The sequence below is a fragment of the Nilaparvata lugens genome, chromosome 5, assembly GCF_014356525.2.
Source record: "Nilaparvata lugens isolate BPH chromosome 5, ASM1435652v1, whole genome shotgun sequence".
NCBI lineage: Eukaryota > Metazoa > Arthropoda > Insecta > Hemiptera > Delphacidae > Nilaparvata > Nilaparvata lugens.
Window position 1 is genome coordinate 25,823,116 of NC_052508.1, and position 23,005 is coordinate 25,846,120.

Sequence of the window (23,005 nt, forward strand, 5' to 3'; positions counted from 1 at the left end):
AGAAATTTACTATTTTTATTCCATTAGTTCCAATTTTAAAGGATCGTCGGATACACTTCACCTGGGATACATTTTTTAACAATGAATCGTTCTGTCATGCTGTTATGGTGAGAGCTTCATTCAATATCATTTTGAATTCCTTCTTCAATCGTTCTTCTTAATAATTTACTTATTACTTTCTAGTGCTCAAGTCAGAGTTTGATATTAAAAATATTCATTCTCTTCAGTAGCGTAGCCAAGATTTTGAAATGGGGGTGTAGACCAAAAATGTTGGGCCCCCTATAGATTACATCTAGTGGAACTTGATGAGTGGTTGGGGGAGGGGTGCTATCTTTGATCCTGGGCCTATTTTCGGGCTCATATAAGGAGTGTTGTAACCTGAAAACCCCCGTCTCCGCTACACCACTGATTCTCTTCCGTAAGACACGTAACTTTTCAAAAACCTTGATACTGCTATTGTCGATTCTATTCCTCGGGCATTGACTCCCAAATAATTTGATTTTAGACTGCGCTTTGAAGAAAGTAATATTAGGTTGACAGAAATCATGTTTTTGGCATTATACCATTACACATAATATACTGTATTAGCTTCCGCTTCTCATACTAAGAAAGGAAAAATGATTTTAGACAATCATCAAATGACCGCTTTTCCTGTTGAGCGCCGAGCGAGTAATCACTAAGTATTTCTGAGTAAAGATTAATGATTTTGTGTACGTGATCTGTTGAGGTGAATGATTCATGTGCAGTGACATGGGACGACGACGGTCTGGTCTCAATCTTTGTTTCAGCAGGAAAAAAGTCAGTTTTTTTGTCGTAGTTCGCTCGATATGAACCGGTGGTGACCGCAAAATACATCCATCTCTGATTCAGTAGCGGGCTGGCGCCGGATCTAGCCATTCACAATTAGATCTAAATTGCTATGCAAACAGAAATTAGAAGCAGTTTCAATTCGGAGTCTGCGGTAGGATTGTATGTATCCCAGGATTCGAACAGTAGTCCTTTGAAACGCTATTAAAACAGTTCGGCGGCAGAAGCCGTATAATCAGATCTGCAATCAAAGTTTGGAAGATAGGCGGCGGACTAATAACAACGTACATGGTACACAGAGAAGTCAATTCACAAAAGCGTGCCCTCTTTTTTGAAACTCTTCACTCGAGATTCATCTTGCAATTGAAAGTGGACACGAGCTGATTCAAATTTGTTTGCCATTTGCGATTTAATGAATGTTTTTTGAGGCCTCATCAGTTACGTGACGAACAGTTGTAGGAACGGCTACAAGATAGTATTAATTGCTATGCTTCAATTATGCAAAGCTCTGTGAATGAAGCAAGCTTGTATCACGTTCTTTTTTTGCAATTAAATTCAAACCTCAAAAATTGCATTCTTGTAAGGCAGTTGCTCCTCAATAGCGTAAATACAGACTTGTAAAAAAATAGTAGCTACTCTCTTGAATATTTTCTTTGTTCTCTTTCAAATCTGTCTTGAAAACATATTGAAAACAATGAAAGGCTTGATCTAAGCTATTGTGAAAGACAATAATTGGGGATGTTCTTCCACTCATTCAAATCATTGAAAAAGTGAGAATCACTGCGGACATATTATACTACATTATACTGCTACAAAATAATCACTCTTTTAGTCTGGCGCTGTCAATCTGATGGGTTTGAGTCCCGCCAAGCGCATGGGTCTCAAATCACGTCAGCATTTCATCTCATAAATTCAAGCACTATTTATGTGATCATAATTAACACTAAGGTAATCAGTAAATTTTCCCCACTATGTATAATTTTTGAAAAAAAAAACATTCTACTTCTGCCTACTTTGAGAAATACTTCTGCCTGAGCTTAAAAAATATTTTTTTCTCGATGTAGTCTGAACTATGCTGGTCAGCAATTTACTACTTACTTCTTCATGCTTCTTCATACCATGTTAAAGTCTCCCCATATGCCTTTTAGAATAACATTACATGCATTAAAGTCTCTAGAACACCAGTTCTGATCTGCCGATAAATGAGTCTGCCAGTCGATGCCAGTCGAGGTAGGTTATACATTTCTGTATTCTCGTTACTATGATGAGGATATTCGTAGGGTTCGTTTCCCTCTAACATTTTCTTGATATTATTTATCTCCAATATAATTATAATCTAATAATAATATTCCATTCAATTATATATTCATAATGGTAATTTGATCCTAAAGCAGAGTATTGCAGTTTCAGATTCATATCTCCAAAAAAATTATTGGAATCATTCAGTTTGACAGACCTAGCTAATTGAAACTAAGAATAAGTTGAGTAATCTTCTAGATTTGGAAGAAGTGTAATAATGTTAAGTACAATTACACCGAGGACAAGAAGTTATTCGCAATGATTGCATTAGATAATTTATTGTTACCTTCCTCCTCCAATTAGGCATCCTTCGTTATCATTTTCATTTGATTTTTAGTCGTTTACCAAAGTTTCTTTCTAATTTTTATTACCTCTCCGTGCCTCTGGATAAATTTTATTCTTCCACATTCTTGTAGCAGCACTGGCTTCCAATGCAAAATCGAGGAGCACCTCACAGAATAATATTGTTCATCTGAATTGGTTTTCATTCATTTTTCATCATCATTCTGGATGAAATTCAAAATGATCATTCCGGAAGTGAATCTTAATAAGTCGAAATTATCAAGCATCGTTATCTTCTCAAAAGTGTTCTTGTGAAAATTCCTGTAGCCTCCAGTAGGCTAATTATCAAGTCAACGCTGTTCCCAGTGGCTCGCAAACGGAAAGATGATTCACTATGATTTATTAGCATTCTATGCAATATACAATTTCTGTTCGAATGCGGAACTTGTGCACTATTGGCATACAGCATTGGAAAGATGCTGCAGTTTTGTTGAATCATCCTGTCATCGAACAATATGTACGGATGATTTCCAAAACGCGTGACAGCAACACTATTGTCGGTCGATGAACATACGGGACAGTTCATAGTTTGCCAATCTATCGTTACTTTATCCAGCGATTTTTTCCGAGTCGTTGAGCAGCTATTGACATTTTTGATTTAGTGCTTGTTTTGACTTGTATTGTGAGTGGAGAGCCATTGTGATGCAGCCACCCTTCGCGACGCAACGGGACAAAACCTCATAACACCAACAGAACTGTGCAGCACTGTGTCAAACGCATCCAATGAAAACTTCACTCAGCCCCTTCCTAACGGCACTCACCTATCGCTGTATTATTCTATTTATCTATCTGAAGTGGAAATTTCAACAGTTTCCACTTCAGATGTTCACTTTGTTATCTAGTCGGCTGAAACAGATTACCAGTAACGCTTCGGATGCGATACAAGGAGATATCTGGTAAAGTGCTGACCTTTTTATTCGAATGTTTGACAGAGAGAGTGAAATTTATTGCTATCATCCCTCTTCCCAGTGTTGTTGGTTTGGGTGACTAGACACTCCATGGATAGAAAGCAGACCCACTTCACGATATCTCATCTCCCATTCAACGGAATGACTTGAAATTTGAAACTTAAGGTCCCTACAATATAAGGATCCGACACGAACAATTTCGATCAAATGCAATTCAAAATGGGGGCTAAAATGGAGAAAATGTTGTCAAAATGTCAAAAACAGAGGTTTTCGCGATTTTCTCGAAAACGGCTTCAACGATTTTGATTAAATTCATACCTGAAATAGTTATTGATAAGCTCTATCAACTGCCACTAGTCCCATATCTGTAAAAATTTCAGGAGCTCCGCCCCAACTATGCAAAGTTTGATTTTAGATTCCCAATTATCAGGCTTTAGATACAATTTAAACAAAAAACTTTGAGTGGAGAAGATTGAGCATGAAAATCTCTACAATTAATGATCAGCAACATTTTCACCTAAAATTAAAAAAAAGCTCGAAATTCGAGAAAATGTGATTATCCAATTGCAAACTGTTGGCAAATGTTGATTCTATTAAATCAGACCTCGTATGTCTCCAGCGTAATTGTCCTGTCACCAGCTGGCTCAGATCTTTGTTTATAAGTAGACTTGAGATGTGCGGGAACACTAGCGTCAGGTGATCAATTCTCATAACGGCAAGGAAAGTTATGTGAGTGCGCCACACCAGATTTTTTCCTGTTGATGACAGTGCTATAATTAATTATGAATAGATCAAATTGATTCCAAACTATATCATAATATGGAACAAGCTGTATTTATACTAACTTTTGGAGAAATTTGTGTTCAGTATCTAGCTCAAGAATCAAGAATTTTATTGGCCATGAAACAACATCACAAAAATGTAAGCAATAGGCTTCGTCAATAATAAGTAAAATATCACAAATTGGACTATAAAACGAACAAATTTACAAATACACATTGAAATATTGTAGTAAAATATCACGAGTTGAACTATAGAAACGAACAAATTTACACATATACATTGAAATATTCCAGGTACTCATTAACAGAATAGAAAGCTTCAGACTTGAGCCATTTATCAACAGAAATACAAAACGTTTTCAATGGTAACTGCTTAACATTATCTGGTAGTAAATTAAACATGCGAATTTGTAGGTACCTATGACTTTTTAGAGTTTTAGTCAATCTAACTGTAGGTCTAGTTATATCATCCCTAGGTCTAGTGTGATGTGAATGTATAGAAACTTTTTTATCAAAATTAGACAGATTTTTCTTTACCGAGATTAAATTATAATATATATACAGATAAGGCAAGGTCATAATTTTGTGTTCAACAAAAATTCCTCTACAAGATTCATTGTATTTCATACCAAATATAACTCTGAGTGCTTTCTTTTGCCATATAAATGCTTTTTTTTGAAGAAGATGAGTTGCCCCACAGTTTTACTCCATAAATCAAGTGTGTATAATGTTAATGTTAGTTGAAATAATGTTATTCAGACTTGAACTATTGGTATATGAACTTGAGAATTTTGATAAAATTGATAAATGTAAACGTCAGTGCGGATGAGGTTTGATTATTCAAGAATCATCTGAAAGAATTCCTTCGGTGTCTGCAAAAATCCAGATTGAATTCCAGATTTCCAATCCAATTCGAATGAGAAAATTACTGTACTCTTCTCCAGGTGAAATGAGTTTTCTGTTCTGCTAATGTGACCTTCTACCCAAACAAGGATGCTTCTCCAGCATCGATGATTTATGTAATTTGTTGAGACAACATAACTCCAACAAGATGAAACAGAAACCAAATCATGTTGACGATTCGACAAGACTTGAAAAAAGGGAAGCGAGCTCCTGTCTCCTAGTTATCATCCTATTATCCAATAACATCCCAGATTGACGTGGTGGGTGATGCTTTTTCTAGTTTCCTTTGCAACAGACAAGGATGGAAGCAATTCCAATACACGAACAACAACTGTATTTCCGGTGGTTTTTGCGGCAGAATCAAGTAAATTGAGAGTGAGACGGCGCTAGTGCGGGCGTGTGTGAGGTCCGAAAAAAGAGGCAGAAGTCAGTGATTACATCATTAGATTTCCGTTGTCACGATCACATTATAAAGGGATTAGAATCTCGTTTCTCCACTTTACTTTCTGTGTGTTCTATATCGGGTAGACCAATTACTCCCATTACTATTATAGCTACCTTAATCAGTTCATTCTTCTGTCGGGGGTGAGAAGGGAGGAAATTGGACAAGGAGGAAATGAATACCACAAAACGTGTCTGAGAGAAGACGGATGATTGAAGAAGGAGGAATAGATTGATGGGGTGGAGGGGCGTGTGCCACAAAGCTTCTATCAATAGCCCGCATTTTTCGTTGAAAGCACTGGATCTGATAAAATTGACTGATTTGGTTTGTGTCTTTTTTCGTTTCATTTTTATTCGTTTTTCGAATGAATCTTCAGTAATTGTGCTCTCAATATTTCTCTAAAACGAACATTTCACCACACTAAGGTGGTCCGTGTTAATCTAAATAACTTGGGAACAGCAATCATGATATTGTGTAATGTCTTGTTTCATCTGTCAGATGAACTAGCCTAAAACTACTTCTTTTAAATTTCAGTTCATTGGATATGATTACCGTACCAGCGATTAGGCTGATCTGGGATTTTGGTATCCTGAAAAAATTGAAGTAACGTACATTGATTTTTCAATGAATTGAATTTACTCATCCAAATATGATGGAACGTTAATAACAAACTATAATCAAACTTTGATATTCTATGGATAATCTTGGCTATGGGTGATTCCAGTTTGAAGGAGTTTCAGGAATCTGAAAAGAATTAGCTAAATTTATTTTCTCCAGAATTATTCAAATGAAAATTCCATTTTTTAAAGTGAACTGGGGAAAAATCCGGGTACTACAATTATTATTGTTATAATAAGGATATTGAAGAGTTTCAGCTTTATTAGTCTATCAGTCAATACATGAAGTACCTACCAATGAAATCGAAGCTCCATGAAAGAATTTCAAGGTCATCCAAAAAAGTTCCTATGCTTTAGAGCTGTTCGTACATTAAAACATGGACAAACTAATCACTGACAAAATAAGGTTTGGAGGATGAGGATGTACGAGACTACCTGTACTCCAAATGGCGTATTATCATGGGTAGACTGAATATTACTTTCTGTGAGGATGCCAGTTATACTTTTAGGAAACACTAGGCAGTTTAGTGAGTATCCAGTGTTGCAAGTTTAGCTATGCCGGGGATGCTTGACAATATGAACGCTCTCTATATGGCTATGTTCTAAACTCAGGAATATAGCCACAAGGTGGGCTGAGCTTGCTAGGCTCAGTGCGAAATTGCATCCTGCCTTCCTTCACCTTACTTGAGACTCAATACTGGATAATTAACATTTCTTTCATCTTCGAATTAATGTTTTGATTGAATTAATGTTAGCCTATTATTGTTTTCAGTATAGACAATCATTCAATCTTAGTCAAATGGGCTGAACATCAATGAAGCCCAACTCAGGAGCGCTACAAATATTAGTGGAATAAAGTTTTTATTAACTTATAACCAAAAATATTAATGAACAGTGTCACCAAAATTAGACTACATGAGTCATATCTGTTACTGATGTAGATTAATTGCAATTCATAGTCACTAATATGACTTTCTATCCTAGCTTCCCCTAATTTGGAAGAAATCTTAAGAGAATCTTACTGCTCAGATGATGTTCCTGGAATATCGAAGGCTATATTGGTGATTTGAATCATCATTCTGTTAATTAATTTGAATAATAACTAAGAAGATTATCATCAATTTAACGAAACCGTTATAAAATATAATGAATATAAAACCGAATATAATGAGGATGTTGAGATTTACTTGGAATAGAAAAATTCCAAATAGGCCAAAAAGATTGTCAAGTATCGTATTTAAACAAATCATAAAAAAAGCTAATACTGGAAATTCCATATTATTCAAAGTGTATTAACCTTTCACATTATTTAAGATTATGTATAGTTTCTAACAGTTTCAAGTTCTGGAGAAAGATTTTCATCATAAATGCTCAGCAGATAGCAAGAAAAGCTCTCCATCAATTGGATGTGACTTGTTTCTTCAGCCAGAGCATCAACCAGACTGAGGAGTTGAAGAGTCGAGTCTGGAGTGAGGCTCCCCCAGCAGACGTGTTTCTGGGAAGTACGATCAGCTGAGTAGGGAGCGAACTCAAGCCGCCATTGGCTGTCTCCATCCTCCGTGACCTCAATAATGTCTCAGGACTCCCCTGACGAGTTTGGCTCCTCCTCCAGGATCGCAGTCTACCTGTGGCCTTCGGTGTGCGATACTGCGAGGCTCTCGTCGTTCATTTGCACCCAGGAGGCGGCCTTTCGTCAGCTCATATATCTCACCGGTTTGAGTGCTTAAATAATCGAACATTTTGTGACTGAAATCGAAAAATCTCATACATAGGCCCACTCCCAGCGGCTGGTTAAACACTCCAAAAAGATACTCCTGACAATAGAATAGAAAACTGTGATAAGAAAACATAACCTCACTTCGATACGGTTACTAAAATAATATTTCTGGGGACTTAATAAATATTTTAAATAATCAAAATATGATGAAAACCAAGTCAATTCACTTGACATTCAACTGTGTACGAACAAAATTATAAAGATAACCTTAATTACGAGCTATAATTAAGTGAAAAGTGACATACACTCAACTATCATCATTGACTGTTCCTATTCAATGTGATAATATAAGTTATATTAGAACATTGGAGTGGTGACATCATTTTCTAGTCAATTCATCTCAATTCAAGTTTGGTTTGTAACTATTGGCTGTGAGGGACTTCAAATTCAAGCACACAACATGTCATCAAGATAATCGGACGATCAGTGGCCAAATTTCGGGCCACGTTTTCCACTGTGACACCGGTTCAACCCTGCAAGTTATAAGGTACTTGTCTGCTTTCATTTCTTTTCTTCATTATATAAACTTGTACCATCTCTTTCTATTCACTTGGCTCAATGTCTTATTTGTCCGCACTCTTCAATCTTAACTTGGAATTCATCAAGAATCCGTTCCCAATTTTTATGTAGCGTGAACTGAATTTTTTACAGATTGATAAAATCCTGAGAATGTTTTTAAAATTTATGTGTCAGAGAAGGTTTATTGAAATTCAATCGGATGAGACTCAAGCAAAATATATCTATTTATTGAGAAAAGCAAGGAGTTTCTATTGGGTTTCAATGGGTGTAGACTCGAAAGTGCAGAAGTCGATTTAGGATAGTACTAAGTTGCAGGAACACATGATTGGGAGCATTGTAAAGTTAAAAGTGTCTCTCATTACAGGAGTAGGCTACTAGAACTAAGAGAGTATTCAGAACATACGGAGGTCGGCCATACTGCCATATTCATATGAGTTATTTATAGGTCAATTCCTGCCATTTTTAAAATGGATTCTTTTTCCAACTAATACATTCTGAAAATTATTCAGTAGATAACTCCTGTACATGATTTGAAATACATTTTTGACCGATGTAGTCTCAATTATTGTGAAATACAGGTGCAGTATTGTGTCATTATAGGATATTAATTTATAAATTATGTTGTTAACATATTCATCAACAGTACATCTCCAATATAATATCATACATCCATCAGAACCGAATTATTATTACCTTGGAAAGTAAGAGCAAAATATTCGTTACAAGTAATAAGCCACTTATCCAGTCACCTGACTGAAGTAATTGCTTCTGTTTTTGAGAGAATTCAATATAATTCTGTAGAGAATTTTTCCTTAGCCATTTTTCTTGGAACCTGACGTGCAGTTAGTAGAATCAGTGGGGTTATAAGTTAATGGAAGTAAACTAGCCCTATTGCTATTCATAATGATTATTATGAGATGCATCCATAACTTACTCAATAATTATTTGAATCGATAAACATCCACAACAATCTGGTTTGCCTCTAGAACCATGAGTAGAATTTATATAACCTGGAGAAATTAAAGGGAAGAGAGAATGCAGTGCAATAATTACAGTTACCATCCAATTTGAGAAAATTCATTTCACAAATAAAATTAATGTCTTTCCTCAAAACGAACTTTACAATATAAAAATTATAGAAGAATGAGACTATTCTTATCTACTCCTCTCAAACTATTTCACTGCATGGGAATAGGTGAGTTGGCATGCGGAAACAGTCATGATAGAAATCCATCTTCTCTATAGTTACCGTATAATAAGTATGTTGTATGAGTATAATTCTTTGAGTGGACCTAGCATATCAATTTGATGTCAAAGGAAGCTCACCTTCTGTAAATGTAGATTAAATCTACTGATCAATTTTGACAAGTGCTTTAATGAAATTTCTTAATGAATGGGAGAGTATTGCAAGTAGATGTAGAGGAGAGAGAGTGATGGATTGGAGAACGTGGATAACTGAAAGATATGAATCGGGACACTGTGACAAAAGGAATATAGCAGTGGAAATGGATGGAAAATATCAGAATAAACTAATGAAATTCACAAATTGAATAGATTTGATTATTAAGAAATTCAAAACAGTTATTCATATCCCGCCACATCTCAATTTGCAGAAAGTATACTTCAAAGAATAAAAATCGTTCCAAGGAGATGAATGTATTCTATGAATCCATCGAGTGGGAAGATCTTATAGGCATCAAAACAACATTGTATCAACATTCAAATACCAAGGAACTGGATGTTGATCCACATATTTGCATTCATCCTTGTGAATGATAAAGCGTTGCAGGCCATAATCCACGGATCAATTTTTTCAATAATAATACAGAAACCAACATTGTATACCGGCTAATTTGAATAAGAGTAGAAGGAGAATATTGGCTGTAATACAAACTGGGCAATACACCGGATGGACTCATCCACCAACGCATATATGTTCCGGAGAAATGGGCTTTTCGACTGTTATATTATTCGTTTAAAGGTTAACGGGTAGTGTATCAATGCTTAATGTCAAGAGTGAGCTATAGATCACTTTGGAAAAAGTGAATGACCGGCTGGCCCACAGATTTTATTGTTTCTTTTTTTTATTCAAGTCTGCGGAGCATCTTATCATTTTGTACTCTGCCTGGTAACCTTCAAATTCTTCCTCAGAGGTATTCCGAGCTTATTCTTTTCCATCGTAATCTGATAATGGCATACATATCATCTACTTAAATGGACTGCATCAACGAAGTTTAATATTTAGCACTTCAGATTTTACCTCTTGGGTAATGGATCCTCTTCATTTTAGTTCATTGCTCTGGGAAAGGTTAATTATTCTACATACTACATTCATCCTCATTGGGTGATGTGAATTAAAATTTGTTTCTTGTCATACCTAAATAGTCGAAGTATCCATAGAAAATTCAATAAGGTATTGTAATACTAATACGAACTGTAGTAAATCAATCAGATAAGGCAATATCAAACTATGAATCTATGATAAGAGATGAGGTGATGCCAAAAGCTTGTTGCTTTCAATCCCTCTAAGCGCATAGAATCAAGGAAATTCCTCTACCCTCGTTGAGTACACGATGATAGAAGAAGCTTAAACAGGAAAAAGAACTAGTTCACTACTACTTGGGATACACTGTTATCCTCGCTACAGAAAAATTACTCTGATTTTTATTACGACAATCATTTAGACAAGATCTGATCAAGATCTTTGACACCTTAGATATAACGAGAAGATAAGTTGGATATTAATCTCTTCATGAAAAACATTAATTGAAATCGACTCATCAAATGTGTCTACGACCTCCATTTTGATTGAGCAGACTATGTTCGAATTTCGAAGACAATCCTTTTGCGTCTAATTTTGATGAATCTTATAGAAGTGTAGATTATCAACCATTTCTATTGTAAGAACATTTTCAGTGATTGATACTCCAGAATAACTTTGTTGATTTATACTCTTACAAAATAGCAATAGAGCTCATCCTAATCAATTGTACCGTTTTGATTGAACAACTTTGTGGATTGGACGTATGCTGACTACTTCAACACAAATAATTCGAATAATAATAATAATGTCGAGTGACCTGGCTGGCTCAGATCTGGTGTCAGAGTTTTCAGGTCGCAACTGATCAATTTCAGGGCCTCTGACATGACCTAACGACTGTTTTTTTAGGCAGCCGGGAGCGACGACTTAACGTGTCCATCCGAAACACGGGAGTGGCCCGAGATAAATATCTTGCCCGGGCCGGGATTTGAACCCGGGCCTCTGAATCATCTGATCTACTCAACTACAACCACTCCTTATAATTCGAATATTCTAATGTAAAAAGTCACATAACACAGTTGTTGATCTTGTAAAATTCTTATCGTAATAACTAATCTTCAGGTTATTATTTTAGAATAATATTTTACAAAAGAAAATCATAAATCTTTAATCGAATGGTTGGAATTGTATTAAAAATTATATACTAGTCATCTTTTCAGTACTGGATTCATTCTTAATAAAATTAATTTTAATGAAAAATTACCGCTGGATGCATTAACTAACAGGAACCAGTGAACCAGTATTATAAGTAACGGAGTTAGGACTTGAGGTATTTTTCACTCGTATCATTTACAAATAATGTAGTGAATCTGAAATCTTGGTGAATCTATAATATAATCTAAAGTGAACTCAACTAGCTGTTTCTGTTGAATAGAAGTGTGAGATTTAACTCCTCTATTCTGAGTCCTCATCAAGCAATTCAAAAATATGGAAACTGAAGAGGACACTAATTTGAGAATAATGATTCTCTGAAAATTTGTTAGAAATAAAGGATGATTCAGTACTTGAAAAATAATTTAGTATCTATGGAGTTCAGGTCTACGGACATAATTCAACAAATTCATGTCGTACATTCATACTATTTGAGAATGCACGCACAATATCTATTCAATTTTTCAGGATGGGAAGTCATTTATCTTTAGAGCATGAGGATGCAAAATGACGTTTCAAATTTGGAAACAATGGCGAATAAGATTGTTACTTATGCCATGACTTGTATAGTGTTCTCTAACAACTTCCTTACCTGCGTTGCCTCCCTCAAATAAATAATTATTTTTGACGCGCGGTAATTGAAAACTGAAATTTCCCAGTCAGCTGCTCCGCCAGCGATCACGCTGTGTGAACTTTTATGTGCATGAAATACTGTTTATAAATCACCAATGACTGAGTGAGTATCCTACCTAGTCTGACCAATACAAAGTCTCCCCAACTCTGCTCGCCTGCTCGTTACTTATTATAATATGACTGGAATGGCATCGCAACGTGGACTCAAGAAAACAAATCACCGGTTTGATGGCTAATTTTGTGAAATCTATTTATACAAAGCATAAATAAGTTGAGTTGACTCGCAACTTGGAAGAGCCTCAGTAAGTCACATATCGTTTGCATAGAGATGCATCACACAAACAAAGATGAGCCAGTCAAATGTTTGTCGAAGCAATATATGGAAAAGAGAAGGCGAGCTCAGGCCAAGTGTTAGCACCGCACTGGAAATCTATAAATTATTTATGGAAATATCTCGTGTCTTGCGGAAAAGTAATCTTCCGGCCTCAGAAATCCAGTACATGTATAAATAATTGTCTAATCTAATATTCATAATGGATATTGAGTTGGAGTATTGCTGGTAAATGTTTGTAAAGTATTTCAGCTCGATGCCAAGTTGAGGTATCAAGTGGATCAACATGATTGAGTAAACTGCCAATGAATTATTCATGCATTTAACATCTCAGAATATTCCAAAAAGTTTAGAGCTCTAAGGAATTCAATAATAATTATTGGGAAAAATGTTCGAAGAAATAGCCTAAACAGCATTAATCTGATATAATTGAGAAAAGAAGTCTGTAGGCTATAGTAGCCTTAATCATAATGATATTAGAATGCGTCAAAGAAATAAAAGTTTGGAGTTGATCATTCTGAAACGTACAGGGAACTTGGATAATTGTATGAGATTTATACCTATGATATTGTGGAGGACGCGAGGTAAATAACTCCTTGGTATCAACCTTCTTCTTTTCCATTATTTCATGACTTTCCTCCATTTATCCTGCAATTACTCCATTATCATATTTTATGAACAAACTCCAATTGCAATTTTCATGGCCCTCTTTTGCTTACATTATTAGATAAATATGAATTTAATCATTAAGAAAACTAACGGAAAATGTTGTAAAAATATTTAAAAAACCTTAAGTTTTGATAGTGTAGTAGTCAGGCTCTTGCCAATCCCCCCTCCCATTATTATCAAACAGCCCGTGAATCCACCAATGCAAATACTTTCCAAGGCATTAGGACAAGGCATCTGTTGCAGCTATTACGATTAGAATCGGAATTTGTATGCTGTGCAAGTGGCTGAAGAATAGAAAGGTTTGCAATGTCAAGGAATTATATTAGATACCGCATAAGAGCATTCAGAGCATAATCATGCATTAATAATGTATCAATGTATTGGATACCGCATAATAATGCATTCATAATTGATTGACCGATGAAAACGTATGTTTATTAGCTGATGTGAGACTCCATAGCCGGCCATTCGCTCTATAGCTTTTCACTTTATGGTCTATTTCTTCTTTATCAACATCTATGAGTATTTGAGAACTTCATGAGTGCAGACTAATCATTCGAGAGTCATTTGCGTTGCATCGTTTCCCATAATCGGCAAAGAAAACTTTCATTGATCATGGACTTTTTCCACGATTCATAATAGGTTATTAAGAGGGAATTATCGGTGCACTTACGGTTATTTACATGATAGTGGTCGATTCCTTTTTTATGATGTAGTTGTTGATTCGTGGGATAGTAAAAGGCAGCATAACGTTATTTATTGACTATGCGAGAATGAAGCTATTTACATGGAGAAATGAGAAGTGTCTGAGATGGGGTTGTACTGTGCTGCAGGTTGGAAATGAGTTAGGTTGCTCGTGTTGTGAAATCGGTTGCGATCCGTTATGCTGCGAATGTGTTGAGTGGTGGGTGCCATTCTTGCAGATGACGGTGTAGCACATGGGTTGGTGCTGGTGCTGGTGCTGGTGCTGGTGCTGGAGTCGATTAGGCGCGGAGAGCCGAGGGAGATGAGCTTTCACAGCAGCCTCTATATTTATGTAGTCTGGCTCAGCCGTTACTCAGCGAGAAAAGCCAGGTTGGGCCACGTTATATACATGCACTGGTTGTGGTACTACTACTAGTTGTTGTTGTTATTATTACACCGGTCAAAGTTCATGACAGGCTGCCTTGAGATTTAGCTGGCTCACTGGCTGCTTCTTCAATACAAGACAAGAAAGCAGGTGTGGTTGGAGTAGGAGTAGGCTTACTACATATGTGTGTGTGTGTGATCGTGAAGTATGAGATAGCATCACATGCACTTCTTCAGGACTAGCAGGTCTTGCTTGGAAAGCTGGAAATACAACAAGACTGTCGTTTATTAGTCAATATTAAAGTAAAAGCCGTCTGAAACACAAATCCGTACAATGTACGGATCAGCCGAACTAGCAATATATATTGTAACGTCTTCTAGTCCCCATTCATCTAGCAGTTAACGAGCCTCCAATATCTTTATTACAATCTTAATGATATTCAACTCAACCCCGCAACCATTATTACAACTCATTTATGCAAATTATAGATGACGTTGATTTCTCTTCTATTAACCTAGTGCCAGTTCAACGTTGATAGACATCTATGGAGTTTTTGTAGATAAGTTGAAGCCTATAAATTGTGATCCTATAAATGGACTTCAATGAACATTGTTGGTAAATTGAAATCAATGCACGTTGTTGGAGAGAAGCGAACTCCTAACCTATGCTTCTAACCATGATACAATCAATAGTCGTGGTATATATGATACATGATACAATACTACAATAGTAATTCATATAATACAATATTAGTATTCAAAAGTAGTACTAAGCTTATAAGATATGGGATTACTATGATTCGCTTTGTACATTCTCATGATTTGGACTTGAACTATAGAAAAATTGACTCAGTTTTTTAACAAAAATTCAGCAATTGAAATAGTTACCACAATAAAACAAATAGATCCAACTAAAAACCAATATAATAGAATTGCTCAGTTTTAAGATTCGCTTTTCTTGAATTATTTCTTATAGGATTTCCTTGCAGTTTCCACACGATATCCGTGCAATGGCATTCTATACCTATGCGAAATATCTTGGAAATCATCATATAGATTATACTGGAGTTTACTTCTCTCAGGTATCAATCCCTCAACTATTCTTAGAAGAAAGTTAACTTGTGCTGCATTATGATAGAAACGAACTAATAAGTATTGGATATAGCTATCTGATAAAGTTAAATAACTCGTACAGACAGAAGCTGAGAATAACATTAAAAATAATGTTTGATGAAAATATGGTAGATTGTTGGATGAATAAGAAAAATCTGTATGAAAAAGAATTGATCATGGAAATATTATTAAATTATTCCTGGATGGTACCGATAGGAGCAGCTAGGAGCATATTCCAACAAGCTGTGATGATAAACGACATGATATTTCTCCTTTTCGACCAGCAGTCACCTTGACGCTTGCTTTTCTCAAACAAGTGTCGAATTACTGAAGCATTCAGACGGCACGACTCTTGCCAAACCAAACTGACGATAGATCGCACCATTCCCTTTAACGGTACATTTCACGTACCTGCTTATATAGTGCAAACTACTCTTCCCCAACATTAGTTTTAATTGCACAGAGCTTACTCGTATATTAGCGATGTCAAAAAAGTGGCAGATCCCAGATTTTATTACCAAAGTCGTGATTCAAGTGGTTCAGCTGTGCAGATTGTTGATTGATCCAATGCAATGCTGCCACAGGTTTTATTATTATCAACATAAATATGGTTTTATGACTGCAAACAGTCATTTTTGACATGCTGAAGTATGACTCTGCACATACGATCTTCATTAGAATGATGTCTGAGGAGTGCTGAATTGGGACTTTCATATTTGAATGGAAGGCTATCCAAAGTTGTTAAACAGCATGGTCGTTGGTGAAATATCTCTACAATTATCTATAAATTTTGTTTATCAGCTCATGAAAGGCTTCAAAGATACCAATCAAACTATTAAAAATCACACATCTTTTCATGGTTTGATGTTCATAAGCACATTTTTTTACTGATGGTATTTAAACTAGTGAACACCCCAGGCCGAGAAACTCAGGCTAATCTCTGATTTTTTTCAAATTGTATGCTATTCACATTGAAGATTAGAGAACGTTATGCCAAGAGGATTTTGAAATTTGATCACCATCCCAAACATTAATTTTTAATGATAATCTGCTGAAAAATATATATTGACAACTTCCAATGTTATCCCATTATATCTTCAAGAAGGACGAAGTGGTGGATAAATCTCGTTCGACAACGAACTTGATCAGCTGTAGAATGGTTCCAATAATATCAGTTAGAAATTTGAAGTCGATTAGTCAAAGTGTTCTCCAGTTCTTGTAAAACATGAGGAAAATCAAGTCGAAACTAAAATTTCGCTTGGCTTGTTATAACATTCTCAGGTAAGACTCTCAATATTGGAAAATGAGGATATAAGTGCTCTAACATACAGTTTCAAATAATTGAGGCTGTAAACATCAAGTTCCCAACCCATAACGGTTTCCATTCTGATGTCAACAGTATAATGGAAATAGTCAACTGAATTTGTGAATAATATGGATTCAATTAGAATATCGAATCATAATCTAAATAAGTTGAAAATTAAATATAAATCCGAACTTTTAATGATAAAAAACTTCGTGATGACGAACATTAATTGATACTACACTTTCATTATTTGTGATATAGTATATCCTCACTCGATATCTTTTCACGAGAAATATTGAACACGCTCCACAAAAATCCGGGGTAAAAATTGCCTGTATTACGAAATTTCAAAATGAAACCCTGTTGTATTCCCAAACAAGATACCAGATTTCAAGTTTAACTGAATATGCTAGTATTTTTTATAAATTAGTTTTGGAAATTCACTTGAAATTGGGAAAATGTTTAGATACTAGATTATTTTGCATTGGAATGCGAAGAAATAGGAATGGGAAGACGCAAGAAGTCACATACACTGATAGTTTAGAGTAATAATTATAATATTGAGGAAGTTGCGTGGTGTGTTGGAGAGGCACGGTGCTGGCCAGTCGTAAAGGTGGAGTGGTGGAGCGATTCAGGACATTCTTGGTGTTTCTCCCAGCACTAACCCCATAAAAATGCTTGGAACTTGTCTGCAGTCGGTGACTGTGACTGATTGTTCCATGTCTTCGAGTGGACGCTGCACTCAACAACCTGCACGGCTCGATTTAGAAGCAAACTTTTTCTATCGATCTTTGTTTCGTTTTAACAGTTTTATTGCTACTTAGACGCATGGAATACGTGAAATCGTACCATTTATGTAAAATCGTTGGCTCTTTGCACCCCGTTCTCTTTCTCGAGATCGGCGACTGTATGCTAATCAAGATGCAACACAGATGTTCATCCTCACGACCTGTAACACATGATGCTGATTACTGTGACAGATCTTGGAGCGCTTTTCTGACCTTGAACTTCGATGCCATCGCATTGAAACTAAACTAACAAAAAATTCCAAACAATTTTTGCCATCTCCATGTTTTATATATCCTGACAGACTATTATCATTTGGAATAAGGTCAATGAAAGAGAGATGCTTTGCTTCAAGAAGCATAGCCTAAGATCCTCGTTAGGATGATGAAACAAACCCCCTCCAATACAACTTAAGTCATATTCCTCTGCAATTTGGAACTAAGCCTTAGAAGTTAACATTTCATTCATCGAATTCTGAATAACTAAAGTTAAGGAGTTTCTCTCGGGTTTGAAAGGTCAATTTTTCAACGATGTCGGTTTTTTACGTGATAACCAATAACGGGCCATGCACCAGTACTGACATCATTCGACTTTATCATGCCCGGCTCCTTCTGATACGATCGTTGTAATTATTTTTCTAGATGTTCTCTGAGAAGATAGGAGGAAATACGTGTCGTGATATTTTTTGGAGATTATAAGATGTTTATCGAGTCATTCGATATTTATGGTATATTAAACTGTTTGAATATCTGTTCTAGAATAGGAGGAGGAATGGTTTCGGCAATGTATTAGACACGAAACACGTGCATATACGTTGTTGGTGTGGGTGTGTGTGTGTGTGTTATGTACATGTTAGGACATGGACGCGTGCATCCACATGCCATAGATCACATGGCAGCTCTCCACCTCCCACGACGTTTGCACCATGATTTAATGGTTCTATTAATTATGCTACAATAATAGTATGGCACATACAGTCCATACATAAGCTTCGTGCACAACCCCGGGCTCAATTAAGCAAGTAGGTACTGCCCCAAAATAAATAACTAATCTGGCGTCATTGAGCTCCAGTAATACATGATTGTTTTAATTAATAAAGTCCAATCAATGTCTGGTTCAAGGAATCATTTCTCATAATTGGTGTAAAGCACTGAATAGATTAGTTTTTTAGTATCTTGAAGAGCATCAAATTCAAATTTAGATCAAACCTCAACCTCATCAACACATAAAATATTGTTTCAATGAATTGCTTCACACTAGCCTCCATTTATGCGGTAGGCTTACAGTATATCGAAACAGTATTGTGCGGTTCTTCACAGCATGAAGTATTCATATACAGAACCAATCAAAGCGATTCCCAATCACCTTATTTAGTCAAATAGACGCCTATCCACTCGAGAATAGCATTGTTAACAGGGACGTTCGGGTGAATGTGAGTATTCAATTTTTTTTTCAATAGCAAATTTCTCATCGATGCACGGAATAAACATAATCGATTTATTGACTGATAATGGAACTCACTTCAGCACTAAAAATTCCATTTTACTAACAAGGAATACTGTAATATCATTATATTTATAGTAGTTGAAATTATTCAATACTGTAACACATACATAATTTATAAGCCTAAGAAGGTTACGAAACATTGAATTGTAATGATATTTGGACCTTATCACGATATTGTATGAAAGAACAATAGCTCTCTCATCACTCGTAATCCAATATTGATATTAGGATGATAATTACGTTTTCTGAAAATACACGCATGAACAAGACTTGGAGAACGCTGTGGGTTTCACATATAACCACAGAAAGCAATTTACCTCTTCCAGGAGAATCAATCGATAATTTTCCATATGAATATGTTCACCAAGAATCTAGTCGATCACGAATAACAATTACTTGGAATCAGATGAGAGTTCATGATGAAAAAATCTATTTTCTGGACTTTCTATGGGGTGAAAAAATAACTGGAATACTGCGAAATTCCCATGGAGGATTTATTGTAATAGACTTATTATTGGATTAATCAATGACTCAAGGAAGACATACGAAATCATGTTATAAGAAATAGTAGTTGCAATGCTATATCCAATTGCATCGTCACGCTTTACCACAAAGCATAATTTAATATACTAACGCATAGTGCAGTAGTTTTCAATGCTTTGATTATGAAAAATTGCTTTCAATATTCTATTGAAAAAAATCTCCAAAAAAATCTAATAACTCCAAAATAATATTTTCACTTTAATCAATACTAAGCGTGTGAACAGTGACGAATTGTGTCGATTATTGTGTACATTATACATTTATTTATAAAATGTGGAGCATTAAGAGCAACCCGTATTTTCATAATAGTTATTCTGGTGATTTATGAAAATCAACAGCTGCAAGACAACGCTGAGCTGGCTATCCAGTTACCTACTGAACAGGCTATTGAAGCTGCTAAAATTCATTTAACTTAGTTCAGTGCAATCACCTTCTTAAAACAAATTACAATCTCGCATTTTCACAGAGAAGCACTCAAAAGTATGTTGGAATACGAAGTGCGTAGGATTCACTTAATCCACATAATGCAATGCTTCAAAAAAATTAAAAAATAATTGAATAGTGCCATACTATATCTTCAGATTCACATAATATTATCTTCAATTTCATTTGAAGGAACTGATCAGAGTCTGATTATATGCTGATTAGTTGAGCGGAAGAAGAGATACAACGTATATGGATGTTGCATAAATAGTAATCTGCAATCAGTTGTGATTGAGGCAACCAACATTAACGACAGACCGTCAATACGGGTTCCAACCAATACGGCTACAACAATGATTTGTGTATGACTATAGTGAAGGCAGTGCAGCAGCGACTATGACTATAGTGAAGGCAGTGACTACAATTAGCCAGATTGGCAGTGGACGCATCTCTAATTGTTGCAGCTTCTGCTACTGCCTCTTGCAAAGATAAATCGACCTGTGGAGAGAACTATTGAATGTATCCGAGGCACAAACTCGACCTGCCTTTTGTTATTTTAATTGTTTGGCGCTTCTCCACGTTCCTGGATCGTCTGGTCGTCACGCCTGAACAGAGTCGCACGGGGCCGTAAAACTACTGCAGCAACAGATAAAGAAGAGGATGAAGATAGAGAAGAATAACAGGATAGAGGAAGAGAGCAAGCGAGATCGAGGCAATCAGCTTTGACAGCAGTAAATAGGGCGAGGGAAGCAATACCCAACGACAGTTGCCCTTTGTTTTTGCGCCATTATGCATACCCTTTAGGGAAAAACGGCGAGGACATGGCACGATCTCAACCAAACTACCTGCTGCTTGTTTTTGCTATCACAGAGATTCCTCGCGTGCGTACATCAACACATCACTCAGCTCCATCTCCAAACCCATAACTCTTTCAATCACCATCAAACTACTATAATCGGAAACTAATAACTGTCAAACAGAACTCATGTTCTCAGCAGAAAATCTCCCCAAAGTGAACTCAAAGCTAATAAATCCTCTACAATGAGATTTAAAACCGGGGGTAAACCAAGCTAATTACGCACTACTGTCCAACTGAGCATCATAATAAATTACAAAAGTCAAAAATAGGTTGGAAACTGCTTTTCCACCATAAACTGAGATGCTGCCATCATGTGTTTGCTGTTGGTTGTGGAAGATCTACACTATATCTCTGTATACCTTTCACAAACATCTGCTACATTGTTTTAAAGGAAACAATGAGTATTATTTCCTACTAATTAATTACTGACCGTTGAAACCACAATCAGGAAGTTAACGTCAGAAAGTTAACACGTGAATATACAGTATATATATTGTATTGGATTGTGAGTCAACAACAATAATTTTTCCTACATCTATTACCCTGATTCATCAGAGATGCAATTTTAGATTTTAGGACTTGAACTCATAATAATTATTGCTTTCACATTTTTCTAGGTAACCACAATTTAATTAATGACGTTATATTATTTGCGTTATTCACGTTACGTTTTGTTATTTATATGTAACTCATTCATACAGTGGTAGTTTTGTCTTATTCAAATAATAGATTTATCACAATAGAGTAATGTATTGTTAGAAATATAATATAGTAAACTTTTATTCCGTCTCCCATGATCTTATGATATTAAATCCAGTTCTCTAAACTCTACAGTATCCATTTTTGAATGAATGATAATTGAATAAGGATGAATATAGGAATGAAACATGATCTTCTTCTGTGAATGCTACAAAAAATGTGACTTGGTCTTGATAATATGGAATACTGTAGGTCCATTAATTGATGTAAATCTCCTAATAAATAAATGGGTAAGTCTCCTTCCAAGAGCCGAGAATCTATTAGTATCAAAATTCACTCCAGGATGCAATACCAAATGCTCACTTTCTCTCATTGCATTATCACAATCTTAAATAGTCTCACCGTTCAACAAATAGATAGTGTTCAACATCTCAGTTACATTACTAATGTGCTTGGACTAGGGAGATTAGATACAGCAGTAAACTATTAGGATCCCAGTAGGCGATATTTAATTATACGCCTGTCCGGACATTTACAAATGTGCTCTGGACAAGTCTCAATTTATACAGGTTCACTGCGTTCTCATTATATTTCAACGTGAAGACTGTTTTTGCAATGCATTTCTTGTGATGAGAAGTTATATTTAGAATCAGATATAGTGCTTGGACTAGATTATTTGAATCTACAGCGAACTTGGGTGCATGACGCACCTCGAATAGAATTTACAGTGGAATATAAAAGTAATAGATTGCATTGATTCCAAAGTACGTGAGCTTGATAACTAATAAAAGTGCAGTAAGCTCATTACCATCTGAATATATGTTGTAATAATAAATTTGATGTTCTCATAGTTGGTGAAGAGAGAGAAGTGATGGATGATCGCTTAAAGATATCTATATTACTCTCCGTATAGTCTTGATTAACTCTACTTTCAACATTCAGAGCAAAGCTATATTTAATTATATTTTCAATCATATTTCCAGATTATCTTGTTGGATTTAGCATTCATGGAGAATAATGAGAGGCTAACTCACAGAAATGTTGACGTAATCGTATAATTTTTTTCGCCAATTCTGTTCTCAGCTGAAACATATACAGGGATGAATGAAGTTATTGTCATTGTTATTTCTCATATATTATTCTTTGAAAGTCGTGACCAAATATTGGAAAGTCATTGCAAATATGATTTAGCAGACCTCTA

At 35.7% G+C, this 23,005-nt stretch overlaps 1 protein-coding gene across 1 annotated transcript in view; it reads left to right on the forward strand.

The window, feature by feature from the left end:
- Nucleotides 1-7,716: 7,716 nt before the first annotated feature.
- Nucleotides 7,717-23,005, forward strand: part of LOC111047961 (vitamin D3 receptor) — a 42,902-nt gene continuing 27,613 nt past the window's right edge. Inside the window, exon 1 of the mRNA XM_022333807.2 lies at nucleotides 7,717-8,364. The gene's annotated coding sequence lies outside the window, so the exon portion shown is untranslated. The remainder of the gene's footprint in view (nucleotides 8,365-23,005) is intronic.